General features: G+C 49.9%; 1 protein-coding gene across 5 annotated transcripts in view; it reads right to left on the bottom strand.

Annotated features, from left to right (window-relative positions):
• LOC146808642 (uncharacterized) overlaps positions 1–6,666 on the bottom strand; it is a 119,615-nt gene extending 112,949 nt beyond the window's left edge. For 2 of the 5 annotated variants that reach the window (XM_085623680.1, XM_085623681.1), the window contains exons 1-2: positions 6,543–6,591; positions 2,690–2,943 (exon numbers count right to left, since the gene is read on the bottom strand). The gene's annotated coding sequence lies outside the window, so the exon portion shown is untranslated. Of the gene's footprint in view, positions 1–2,689; positions 2,944–6,542 lie in introns of all 5 variants that reach the window. The other 3 variants (XM_085623677.1, XM_085623679.1, XM_085623678.1) reach the window with 2 other exon arrangements.
• Between the last annotated feature and the right edge of the window lie 5,921 nt (positions 6,667–12,587).

The following is a 12,587-nucleotide window of genomic DNA, read 5'->3' as shown; positions in this document are numbered from 1 at the left end:
TGGGCCTCCCTTATTACCATTGACCACTGGTAGTCATCTTTTTTTGCCTTCAAACCAGCAATGTTCCATGTCATAAGCATATATGCCAAGGGATCTCTCACTTTGTCATATAGTGATTCTAGCAGACCAATCGGTTGTACTCTTACTGAATGACTTGTACCAACTATGGTCGCTGAAAGAATTTGCTGTCAATCTACACTGTCCAGGTCCCTTAATGGAGCAAATCTATTTGAAAGTGGAATTAGTGTGGTCCTGACAGGGCTAACTTCATTAGTTTGCGGTACCCTGCCTTGGGCCTGAGTGTATCTATTGCCCTCAAACCTGGGTTGTAATGACCCTTCTGGATAGAAATAGCAGAGTGGGAATATCTGTATAGCCGAGGCAACAATGGCACTTATCTGGCCTTGTAACATTGCACTTGCATGGGCAGGATGAGTTACATTTACCACACTGCAATCTCCACTCCTATCTTTTCTTATGCTTTTCCCTACCGGGCCCACTCTTCTAGCCATGATGATAGGAGGGGCAAAAGTACGACCATATGGTTGGGTTTTCCCCATCCAATGTGTTACCTTATGAATTAGGTCCCTTGTTGTCTCTTTGCTATTTTCCAATAATGTGGGACTCCTACTAAGACAATCACGAGCGGAGCTGACTCAGGGCGTAAATGTAGCCTCAGCACGACTCACCCTGGACATCCCCCGTCGCAGCCACATCTCCGGACACCTGAGAGACCTGCACTGGGTCCCGGTCAACAAGAGAATCACCTTCCGTCTCCTCACCCACGCACACAAAGCCCTACACAACCAAGGCCCAGGGTACCTCAACAGCCGCCTCAACTTTTACGCTCCCAAACGCCAGCTTCGATCGACCGGCCACGCCCTCGCCGCCGTCCCCCGCATCCGAAGAGCCACCACAGGGGGACGGTCCTTCTCCTACCTCGCCGCCAAGACTTGGAACTCCCTCCCGACCCACCTCCGCCTGACCGAGGACCACCTCGCCTTCAGAAAGCAAATCAAGACCTGGCTGTTCGAGCAGTAGCGGATGCCCCCCCCCTAGCGCCTTGAGACCCTCTGGGTGAGTAGTGCGCTATATAAATGCTTTGATTGATTGATGTAGGACATCGTTGTTCGGATTCACCTGGCTATTGGGCTTGGACACTCTCGGCTCGGTGATTTCAGTCCCATACATCTGTCTTGTCTTTGCAGGTGCCCCCCTAAGTGAATTACATATGGCTAGGGCTGTATCTGGGGCATTTCCTTGGGCTAAGCCATTTATTGGTTGACCAGTCATTCCTTGCGGATCTCTACAACTTAGGTTCTACCTATTATCTCTAGAGGATTGCTGTGAATCCTCTGGCACCCTTGGATTACTACCAATAATTGTCCCCCCAGTATTTTGTGGTTGACTGTTACATCCATTTACCTTGGCATGCCCATTTTGTGCTATACCCGTGCATACCAAAGAGGTAGTACTAAAACCTTTGTTTGCCGGGAGTATAAGTGATTCAAGTTTATCCAGCCTGGTAAGAATAGGGCCAAGGTGCCGTTTCATAAGTTCTTCGATTTTCAAAGAGAGGCTGTTGACAATTTGACCCAGACCCACATTAATTTGCTCTTCGATAGTTAACACAGTTTGTTTTTTTCCCTGGGGAGCAGTTTTCCTGTCTCCAACTCTTTTCTTTTTTACTGGTGGAACAAATAAAGTGGATCCCTCCTCTTGGTTGCCTTCTGTCTCCTCAATCAGGGGGGAGTTGATCATTGTTAGTGGCGTAGACCCACTTAGCACAGTATGTAGTAAAGCCGTTGGTATTGATGGGCTTACCTGCCGGCTAGTCTGCTCCAGTGAGAGTCTACGTTCTGTTAGGGCGATTTCATTGGACAGGGCATTGGCAGCTCTGGACAGATATGAATCCAAGGTAGTGGTTGCTACACCCTCTCTGAGGCCTTTCATTGGTTGCTTTCTCTTGGCCATAAATTCCCCTGGTAATAGCTAAATTGGTTATTTATAGCTAAATACAAAGGCTAATATATTATAAACTAATGTAGCTATAATCCAATATTAATCAATATCAGGTGTTCAGGTGTTAAAAACCTGTGAGAGAGGGTCAGCCAGTTCTCAATAACAGCAATGTATACAGCACACAATGTAAACTTATTTGTCTTTTAACAGGCACTATAAAACCCAAATTCCAAGGCTCTCACAGACTATATATTAATCCCACAGTCTCAAACTCACTTATTTTATAGCTGAACAGAAATCCATGGAGGGAATTCAATAGCATAAGACAATGATCGTCCATGTAGCCCTTACGAAGAAGCAAAGAGGGGTGGCCCAGCCCTGCCACCTCCTGGCAGTGACGGACAAGGACGGGCCTGCCCTTGGCCCGGGCTTTGCGGGACGCGCGTGGGCGGGTGCTGCGAGCGAGGAAGTAGGCCCCCCTGGGCGCTAGCAAACAGCATCAGTGCCATCAGGCGCGTGGGCGAGGGATTTCTGTGACTTTGAGCCCCCACAGCAGGCTCAGTGTCTATCAAAGTGGCTCCCCGGGCATCAATTCTTACAATTGGCCGTGGCGATATTATTTTAGACTGCTGTTTAAGTTAGAACCACAAGGCTCAGAAGACCTCTGAATCCACAAACTGCCGAATACACAAACTGCCGGGTTTCACAGCTCATTTCACGCGCTTACCCGTCCCGAGCTGCAGCCCTTCAGTCCTTGGTCTTCCATGACATCTATGTCGCTCGGATCCTCCATCCCAGGGATGCAGCACTCGAGTTGGGCTCTCCAAGCGAACCTCAGGACACGCTCTCGGCAATTCCGTTCTCGTATCTGCTCCGCATTCCAAAACGGACGCCATTCAACTCTCCACTGCGGTCTTTCCCTCCGGTGGGTGGGGCCTCAATCACCTGAGCACCGGTATTGACGCACTGCTTTACGGAGCTCTAATCAATGTCGCAGAAAAGCCATTGTTAGAAATGGGATGTATGGTTGGCTAAGGCTTGCGTCAAAGCCAGGCAGAAACCACCACTCTAGTCAGGGCGAGGGAATTACACGCCAAAGATAAACCCTGCTCACCTACTTGGTAGCTTGGCACGAGCAGCCAGGCCTATCCCGGTGGCAATGTGTAAAGCATTTGCGCACGCACGCAGCAACAACATCCCAGGCACACCACAAAAAGAACTCCACACAAGGTTATATATAAAAATAGCCTTTGTATTATCATAACACATTAGAATAGTAATCACACAACTGGCACTGGGCAATATTTACAAGGGATTATGTACACATGACAGGGCCACATGGACCACTGTCAGAACCATCACAAAGCGAACTTAGTAAAAGTTAAGCAGATCATAAACGTACAACCTGCAACCACTGGAAATCACTGTACCTAGCATCAGTGATGTAACAAACTACATTATACACAGTATCACATCCGGCGCAAATTACATTCTGCGCCAACCTCACCAACAAAAACACATTATGCAACCCTCTCACGAGTCTAAACACATTAGACCCTAACCTCCTAAGCGCAACTCACATTAGGGACATAAATCACACACATAATCTTACTAGCATAAACCATGATATGCAAAACAACCTCATAATCATAAAATACATTTAGAGGTATAACACCGGGTGCGTAAAACATACTACACACATTACATTTCCTTGCACCAAAATCACATTAGGGCCTGGCGCCCTACAATCCTAACAGTCCCCCTGGTCAACTGGCCATCTCCCTGGGACTTAGATGCCCTATGTCCCAAAGTCAAGGCACACTGCCTAGCAGCGGAATCCAATTGGCCCATGCGCAAACCTAAACGCTGCAGCTGGCACTAAGTGCTGCACAGCTGGGAAAGTACTGGGGCAGAGGAGTGCATCTCACTCCTAACTCAACAACCATGCACCCAAAGAACAACCTAAACGTTGCAGCTGCCCACTACTTGCTGGGCAGCTGTGAATCTCCAAATGAGGCCTGGCACCACTGTGCCGCTTCTGTCCCTCTCAGGGACTGTTAAAATAATATAGCCCCCTCATTGCAGCGGCCCGCAACTGCGGCGCCGCTGTGAAGAAAATAAAGAACTGGCACCACAGTACCTGGGGACCCCCACTAGGGCCCCTTTAATCAAATTAGCCCATCGGTGCAGCTGCCCTCTGCAAGTGGAGCAGCTGAAGTCATCGCCATGCGGGAAAGCATGGGCCCCTCTGGGCCCTTACGCAAACATGCCCCCTTCGTTGGAGTGCCCCGCTCTCTTGCGGGACCAGTCAGCACCACTGCTACCATTGCACCGCCCTCGGCACCAGCAATGCGCCTAGCGTCCCCCCACTTAGCTGTTGCAACTCACCAGCTCTTGGCGGGGGGAGGACTCCTCTCGTCCTGGAGTGCTCTTCACCCAGGTCCCCGTGCGGGACTCGGGACTCCTCACTGGCTGGCGCAGGGAATCCGCGGGGCTCTCTTCTCACTATGAGAGCCCCGTACACCGGCAACCGGGTCCTGCAGTAAAGAGCCCGCGAGGCTCTGCGTGGCTTCTCCCCGGCCAGGGGGGGGGGGGGGGGGAGTGGAAATGGAGCCCGCGAGGCTCCGGCTTGCGTCGCCGGCCCCGCCCACAACCAGGCGAATGGCCGGACTTCTGCTTCCAGCGCTCCTCTTCCCGGGCCGTGGCGGTGAATCGCGGGGTGGGCGCCCGCAACCAGAACATCAGCGGCACAACAGCGGGGTGGGCACCCGCGAAACATGCGGGGTGGGCACCCGCCGTCAATCAACTGCAACCACGTAGATTCAAGTCCACAAACAAGAACATTTTCATGGGGTCACAGCCCCTTCTTTTATACAGCATTTTCCTTTGTTCTGCAACTGTAGGGCAAGGGGAGAACCAGATACAACTGGTTCAGGAGCACTTTGTTTTGCTCAGCTCCCCTCTCTTGTCACAGGACAGGCCAGGGACATTAGACGCACCACAGGGGGTGGAGCCAGCATTGTGAAGGGAAGGCCCAGCCCCATTCAGGTCCCAGGTGTACTCCTCCCTGCCATCAACATGCAGATCTCTCCACCCACCACCGGGGCAGACCCATCCTGACTCCTGGAGACAGACACACCAGCCAATCACAAGCCAGACAGTCACTTCACATTTATTACACAGACATGCCAGCTTCTAGAAGTGGCACTTCTACACTAGACACAGTAACGCCGCACACATCATCGCGCAGCATTCACTCTCACGAGTTCGCACATACCAAACTCGACTCTGCACTCCCCACTTATCTGGAACTACCATGGACACACACATTCCCCATGCATTCCTATGGCAGGGCAGGTCAGTCTCATTCAATGTAACACAGGGCGCACGCACTTTACACTGGGACAGAGTGTTAAAGTGCCTAGAGTGGAGAAGTGTGGCTCAATGGTTAGAGCGGCAGACCCTGATGCAGAGGTCTGGTCCGGACCAGGGTTCAATTCCCGCCTCGGCGGGTCTTGGGCTCTATTTCCCCGGACCCGATAATTCTCGCCTCTGTGCCTATTCTAATCATGGGTCCCACTCTGCAACTCTGGGCAATAGCTTGCTTCATCTCCACAACGGCCCAACAGCGCTAGGATGCCTGGCTTCACCTTGGGGGTGCCCAGGAGTGGGCACTTCACAGGGAAAAGCCAGGAAGGGTTCCACAGCGGTATGTGCACAGCGCCCGAGAGACCCTTTCGGGGGGGTGCGGAGCTCTATATAAATGCACTACATTTAGAGGCCTAAAACTACTAACACTACATAGGGGAAAAGGCCAGGATAAACGCAAAAAACTTTAGGGGTGAACATGCCAAAAGGGCCAGGAACAACAATCCACTGCCCCCCTCTGCCCCTATCCACAACCTGAACTGCCCCCCTCTGCCCCATCCACAGCCTGAACTGCCCCCATCCACAGCCTGAACTGCCCCCCTCTGCCCCCCATCCACAACCTGAATTGCCCCCTCTGCCCCCCCATCCACAACCTGAATTGCCCCCTCTGCCCCCCATCCACAACCTGAATTGCCCCCTCTGCCCCACATCCACAACCTGAACTGCCCCCTCTACAACCCCGCCCCCTCTACAACCCCATCCACAACCTGAACTGCCCCCTCTACAACCCCATCCACATCCTGAACTGCCCCCCTCTACAACCTGAACTGCCCCCATCCACAGCCTGAACTGCCCCCTCTGCCCCCCATCCACAACCTGAACTGCCCCCCATCCACAACCTGAACTGCCCCCTCTGCCCCCCATCCACAACCTGAACTGCCCCATCCACAACCTGAACTGCCCCCCATCCACAGCCTGAAATGCCCCCCATCTACAGCCTGAACTGCACCCCCATCTACAGCCTGAACTGCCCCCCATCCACATGAACTGCCTCCCTCTGCCCCCTTCCACAACTTGAACTGCCCCCTCTGCCCCTATCCACAATCTGAACTACCCCCGTATCCACAACATTAACTGTCCCCCTCTGCCCCCATCCACAACCTGAACTGCCGCCGTCCACAACCGGAACTGCCCCCAAACACAGAGCCTACCTCACCACGCGCCTAGCAGCCGCTATTTTCGGAGGGTCATGGAGGCCGGATATCCGGTCTGAGCGTGCTGACCGCTTCAGTTCCACGCCACTTCCGTGTCTGTACTGCGCAAGCTTGTTCAGCCATTCAGACAGCCAATGTCTGCGCATGCGCGTCACTAGTGCCACAGGCACAAAGCTGCAATATGTCTGGTCTGCGCATGCGCATTGCTAGTGGTATGGCACAAGCCTGCCGTATCTCTCGTCTGCGCATGCTCTGTGAGCTCTATTACAGTCTTTGTACCAGGAATGTTCAAGGTGATTCATTCCTGTTTCCTGTTCCGGGTCACGGAGCACAGGGGCAGTATCCGAAGTAACTGCTGCCGTAAAGGGGCCAACCTTTTCTTGTTTGCCTTCAATACAATGAAAACAAACACTGGCAAATCCAATAGGTCTCGCCTTTGTGCACTGGTGGCTTTGCCAATGATTTTAACCCCTCTGCACAACATCCCTGATGCTCTGCAGCATGGCTGAAGAAAAAACGAAAAACCCTCAAAGTGGCCACCGCATTATTTGGCAGGCACGCGCACCACAGTTTTTTTGTGCATCTTTTATACATACATGCCAACATTTCAGAAGAGCAAAGTGGGAGATTAAAAATAAAAAAATCGGGAGAATGGGGCCTTGAATCGGGTTACTGTCATATATGGGCTTTGGAAGTGTGCTGCTGCGGGACCGGACATTTGAAACGCAAATGCACGTTTTTTCTTACCTTTCCGAAGCATGGAGCACAATGGGAGGCAGAGAGAGGGTGATGCAAGTGTTGTGCACTGACCTGGCAGGTTACTGGCAGTGCATGCACCCCCTCCCCCCGTGTGGCAGCCCGGACTGAAACAGCTTCCTGGGCACACAGACACAGCCGCCCCGAGTACTTCACAGGTCATTAAAAGACCATTCGCTTGTTAATGAGGCTTTGTTGGTTTTTCACCCCTTCTAGAGCCCCTGCATCGCCACTCTGACTATTGCTGGAATAATTAGCACGTTACACAATACCAAGCTGAAACCCAGAGGAATCAGGTTTTTGCTTGCAGGAATCGGGAGGCGGGAGACTAGCCTTGAAATCGGTAGTCTCCCGCCTGAATCGGGAGGGTTGGCATGTCTGTTTATATAGCACAAACTCGACCCGAAGGTATTGGAGCGCTGTACATGAGCACCGTATTTACATTACATATTCAGGCACAGGGAGATTAAGTGATTTGCCCATTATCACAGGATGTGGACGCGACCCAGAGGCTCGAACCCTGGTTTCCATCACCAAAGTCATTTAAATGCAAAATAAATTACTAATACACTCCGTTTACACACATTAGCTGTACAATTGTACCAAAAGGAAAGCTCACAGGAACCAGTGTTGGAGCTCAGGGTGGGGCCATGATGCATTGTGATTTTGAGGACCTCAGTAAGATTTTTTGCGTGTGAAACAAGCAATCCTTTTTTAACTTAGAGAAGTTCAAGTAGAAACCATGATACAAACATTCACTGTGAGACATTGACCAGATCATTACAGGCCTTCCAATAGCAAGGAATATAAAATTTGCTAGCATTCGCGCCAAGAATGTTTAATTCTATTAAGGACACGGAGGCAAGGATTATGCTTTCCCTTTCTTTACTGCAAAACAACAGCAGCCAATAAAAACGTTTTTTACATATTACAAAAACATTCCCAGAATGCTTTGTACATCCATTACAATAACCATAGAGACTAGCCCTATATATAGTTCGTCACTCCTGAGCAGTTCCTCTTTCTTTGCCCAACGAGCAGTGTTTAAATTAAAAGTCCAAAGGTAAACCATAATGAAAGCTCATCAAACAGCAAACACGAACGTGGAAACCAAGGCATCGGTCTCGATGTTGAAGATCGTAGGAAGGATCCTCTCCAAAGTCCAAAGCGACAGATCATTCGCCTTTTTGTTCAGCACCTGAAATGAAACGTCAGTCTCGTAATAACTGACATAACGTGAATACCAGGGAGGGTAACAACATGACAGTTATCATAAAAAAATACAATGTGGGCGCGATAATCCTCGCCTCAGTGTCCTTAATAGAATTGAAAATTCTTGGCGCGAATGCTAGCAAATTTTATATTCTATCACAGGACCGGAGGCTTCAGATTATGCTAGTTTAACGCTTATCTAGAACCACGGAAGCCACATCTCCCACTGGTTTATAATAAAATAGCTTGAATGTAGAACTAGCTGACCAGTCAGACGCTTTCATTATATCATGAATGCTGGTCCCCAACATAAAGGATTTCGAGGCCATAGCACCTGACTGAATGTGCACCAAACAAGTCTGTGTCAATGCCCACCTCTGACATGATATACCTGAGCCACCTGGCAAGTGTAGCAGAGGTAACAGGCTTGAAAGGTTTCTGTAAAGCAATCAATAACCTTGAACACCCCACAGGTCGTACCGCACTAGTACATTCTTCATATACCTTAAGGCATTTCACCAAAATGAGTTTATCATTCGAAGGATAAGCATTGTAATTAATAGACTTAGAAAAAGTTTTAGTTCTGGCTGTAATTAAGAAAGACACTCCTTCAGGAGAATATATCCTGCCTGATAAATCTAAAACCCTAATATCAGAGACTCACCTATATGCTGCTCAACAAAGGAGCATAGCTAACTTCGCAGACAACTGTTTTCTTGACAATAAATCATTACTTGGCCAGTTTTCAAACAAAGTTAAGACTTTAGACACATCCCAAAAAGAATACTTGGCCTTAGGTGGATTAGATACTCGTATACCTTTTAACAGCTTACAAACCACAGGATGCATACCCACTGATTTTCCATCTATGTGCGCGTGACCTGTCGATATGGCTGATCTGAAATTATTAACTGATCTATATGATATTCCAACAGTCGCTTTTTTGGACAGAAAATTCACAATGTGAGAGAGGTCTGCCTCCACGGGATCCAGATGTTCAGCCAGGCACCAACCTCACCACGCTTTTTGAGCTGATACATATCGCTTCCTGGTCAAGGGAGCCCATGCTTGTTGGATGAAGCCTGAAGCCTCCTCCGAAATTCCTGGCAACGACCATTGTTGCCTGAAAGCCTCCAGGCCATCATTAGCGATAGCTGTTCCACCAGAACAAGGGGATGCAACTCTCCCTGAGGGCCCTGGAGCATCGTCGGAAATGACAGAAGGAGGAGAGGGAAGTCACACGCTAATTCCAGAAGAACTGGGAACCAAGGCGGGGACCTCCAGACTGGAGTAATCAGAACAATCTACGCTGACTGCAAGAGAATGTGATTGGCCACCCTGGGAATCAAGACAAAGGGAGGAAACGCATAATTGAGATTCAAAGACCAATCCTGCATGAAGGCATCCGTAGCTTTCGCCAGCGGATCCGGTCTCCAACTGAAAAACACATCCAGCTGACGATTCGGTCTGGATGCAAAGAGGTCTATCTGATACTGACCCCATATTGATTGAGTCAACTGGAAGAGCGACGGATGAAGTTTCCAGTCACTGTAATCCTTCAAATGATGAGAGTTCCAGTCCGCTAACGTATTGTCTCGACCCGTAATGTATTCTGCTATCACCGTTAGGTGGTGAGCTGGGCAATAATGCCAGAAGTCTTTGGCGATCTCCGCCAACATCGGGGATCTGGTGCCCCCCAGTTTGTTTATGTATCTCACCACGGAGATGTTGTCCATCCGTAACAAAATGCAACAGGAAACCTTCCTGGGTGAGAGGGTGCGAATCGCAAATTATCCCGCCAGGAGCTTGAGACAATTGATGTGTAATCTTAACTCCTGAAGTGACCTCCGGCCTCCCTTCGTAATCTCCCTGCATCAAGCACCCGACCCAAATGACTGGCATCCGATTCTACGATCACTTCCGGGCGAGATCCGAAAATCTCTCGCCGTTCCATGCATCGACGTGGGCCAACCACCACTTGATCTCTTCCTGGGCTTCCTTCGAGAGGGGAACTTGGTTTGAATAAGAGAGGCCCCTCTGGAGATGCTGAATCTTGAGGCATTGAAGCACCCGATAATGTAAGGGTCTGGGAAATATAGCCTGAATGGAATGAGGCTAAAACATCCAATCACCCACAGGGACATCAACTGCGTATCTAACGTCCTCCGTAGTTCCTTCTTCAAGTCTTTCAATTTCTGCTTGGGCTGCTGTAGTTCGGCCGTCTGAGAATTTATCACAAACCTCAAGAATTCCAGCAACTGAGTGGGCGTCAACATGGATTTGGTTCTGTTGATCACAAATCCCAGAGATTCTAACAGCGACACTGCCATCTGAAGATGTTAAGTCACCAAGAGAGCTCTAGGAGCCATTATCAGGATATCGTAGAGGTAAATAATCAGACGAACACCCTGTTCCCATAGGTGAGCAACCACTGGCTTCATCAACTTGGTGAAACACCAAGGAGCTGAGGAAAGCCCGAAAGGCAGAACCAAATATTCATGGCGCTTGCTGCACCACAGGAACTGCAAGAACCAACGATGAGGGGGACATATTGGGACCGTCAGGTACGCGTCTTTGAGATCGAGGCGGACCATCCAGTCCCCTTGTCTCAGAATGTCTGTTAGAAGATGGATTCCTTCCATCTTGAAATGTCTGTAAAGGACGAAAGAATTGAAATCCCTCAGGTTGAGAACAAGTCTGTAACCTCCGCCCCTCTTCTGGACTAAGAAGATGTTGCGGCAGAAACCCGCTGGCTTGCCATCGCAATAGGCTACTGTGTGCTTCTGCAGCAAATCCTCTACCTCTTGATCTATAAAAAACTTGTCTTGTCGGGAAAAAGACAGAGGGTTGGAAGGGCCGTCTCTGAAAAAAGTCTATGTGAAACCCTTGCACCGTCTGTAGGATCCAAGGGTCCTGTGTAAGAACAGACCAATTGCAAAGAAAATGTCAAATCCGACCCCCCAGAGGACACAAAGACAGAGGTATTGGACTCACCTGTAGTAATCTGAGGTTGGAAATTGCCTCTTTGACCCCCCGGTGGAATCTGCGATGGCTGAAGCGTCTTGTGGGGTAAAACGTGCCTCTCCTGGTGGGATCTTGGAAGTCTCCTCACCCCTGGCCATAACTGCCTCTGGGAGGGCCCTGATAGTACTGGCGGCCTGGCGAGCGGCCCCTGCCTCGCCCGGTCCATCCCAAAAGGCTAGCCTGGAAAACTCTCTTAATATTGGATTGCGCTTTGTCAAGAGAGATGAAGGTCCCTACGTACTTTGATACATCCTTCACAAACTTATTCCCAAATAGGAGACCATCTGCCAACGGGCCTAGTTCCGCTGAGGCTAACTCAGTTAAGTTGTTGTTGCATAAGGAGCGATTTACTGCGCTCCGAGGAAATGGCAGTTTGCGTTTCCTAAGAAACAAATAGTGCGCTGTGTCCATCCCGCAAGAATATCAGGGTCAACAGGGGTCCCAGTGGATTTTGCGTGGAGGGCATTTCTAAAATCTTCGCTAGGGGGTCAGCGGTGTCCAAGAGCTTTTCTTGGCACCTGCGCCAGGCACGATCAATGCCCTTTTTGGGGTCCTTTGTGAATTTTTTAATGAACGCCAACATGGTAGGGTCCATCTCAGGCGTGTCTGCCACCTTGTCAAGAACATCAGGACGGGGACACTCCAGGGCTTAATTTGTGCCGGTGCTTAGCACCGGCACTTAATTATCAGGGCCGGGTCTATACGCATTCAGTGCACGTAAATGATTTAATAGTAATTAGCGGCACCGAGTGAGTGCTGCTCTACCGTAAGTGCTACTGTTAGAGAGTGTTACGTACTGTTGTGTTGATGTTGAACTAATTTTTCCCTCTGATTCAAGTTCTGTTCTTCACGTCTTCAAGTTCTTCTGGTCCCTCGGTGGCGCTGCCGACTTCGGTGCAGGAAACGGAAACCAGGGTTCGAGCCTCGAGGTTGCGACGCGTCCACATCAGGTGATTCTGGGCTAATCGCTCAATCTCCCTGTGCCTGAGTGTGTAATGTAAATACGGCGCTCATGTACAGCGCTCCAATACCTTCGGGTCGAGTTTGCGC

Source organism: Triturus cristatus, chromosome 8 (genome assembly GCF_964204655.1).
Source record: "Triturus cristatus chromosome 8, aTriCri1.1, whole genome shotgun sequence".
NCBI lineage: Eukaryota > Metazoa > Chordata > Amphibia > Caudata > Salamandridae > Triturus > Triturus cristatus.
The sequence above is the reverse complement of the archived record's forward strand: the minus strand, read 5'-3'. Positions and strand labels throughout refer to the sequence as shown.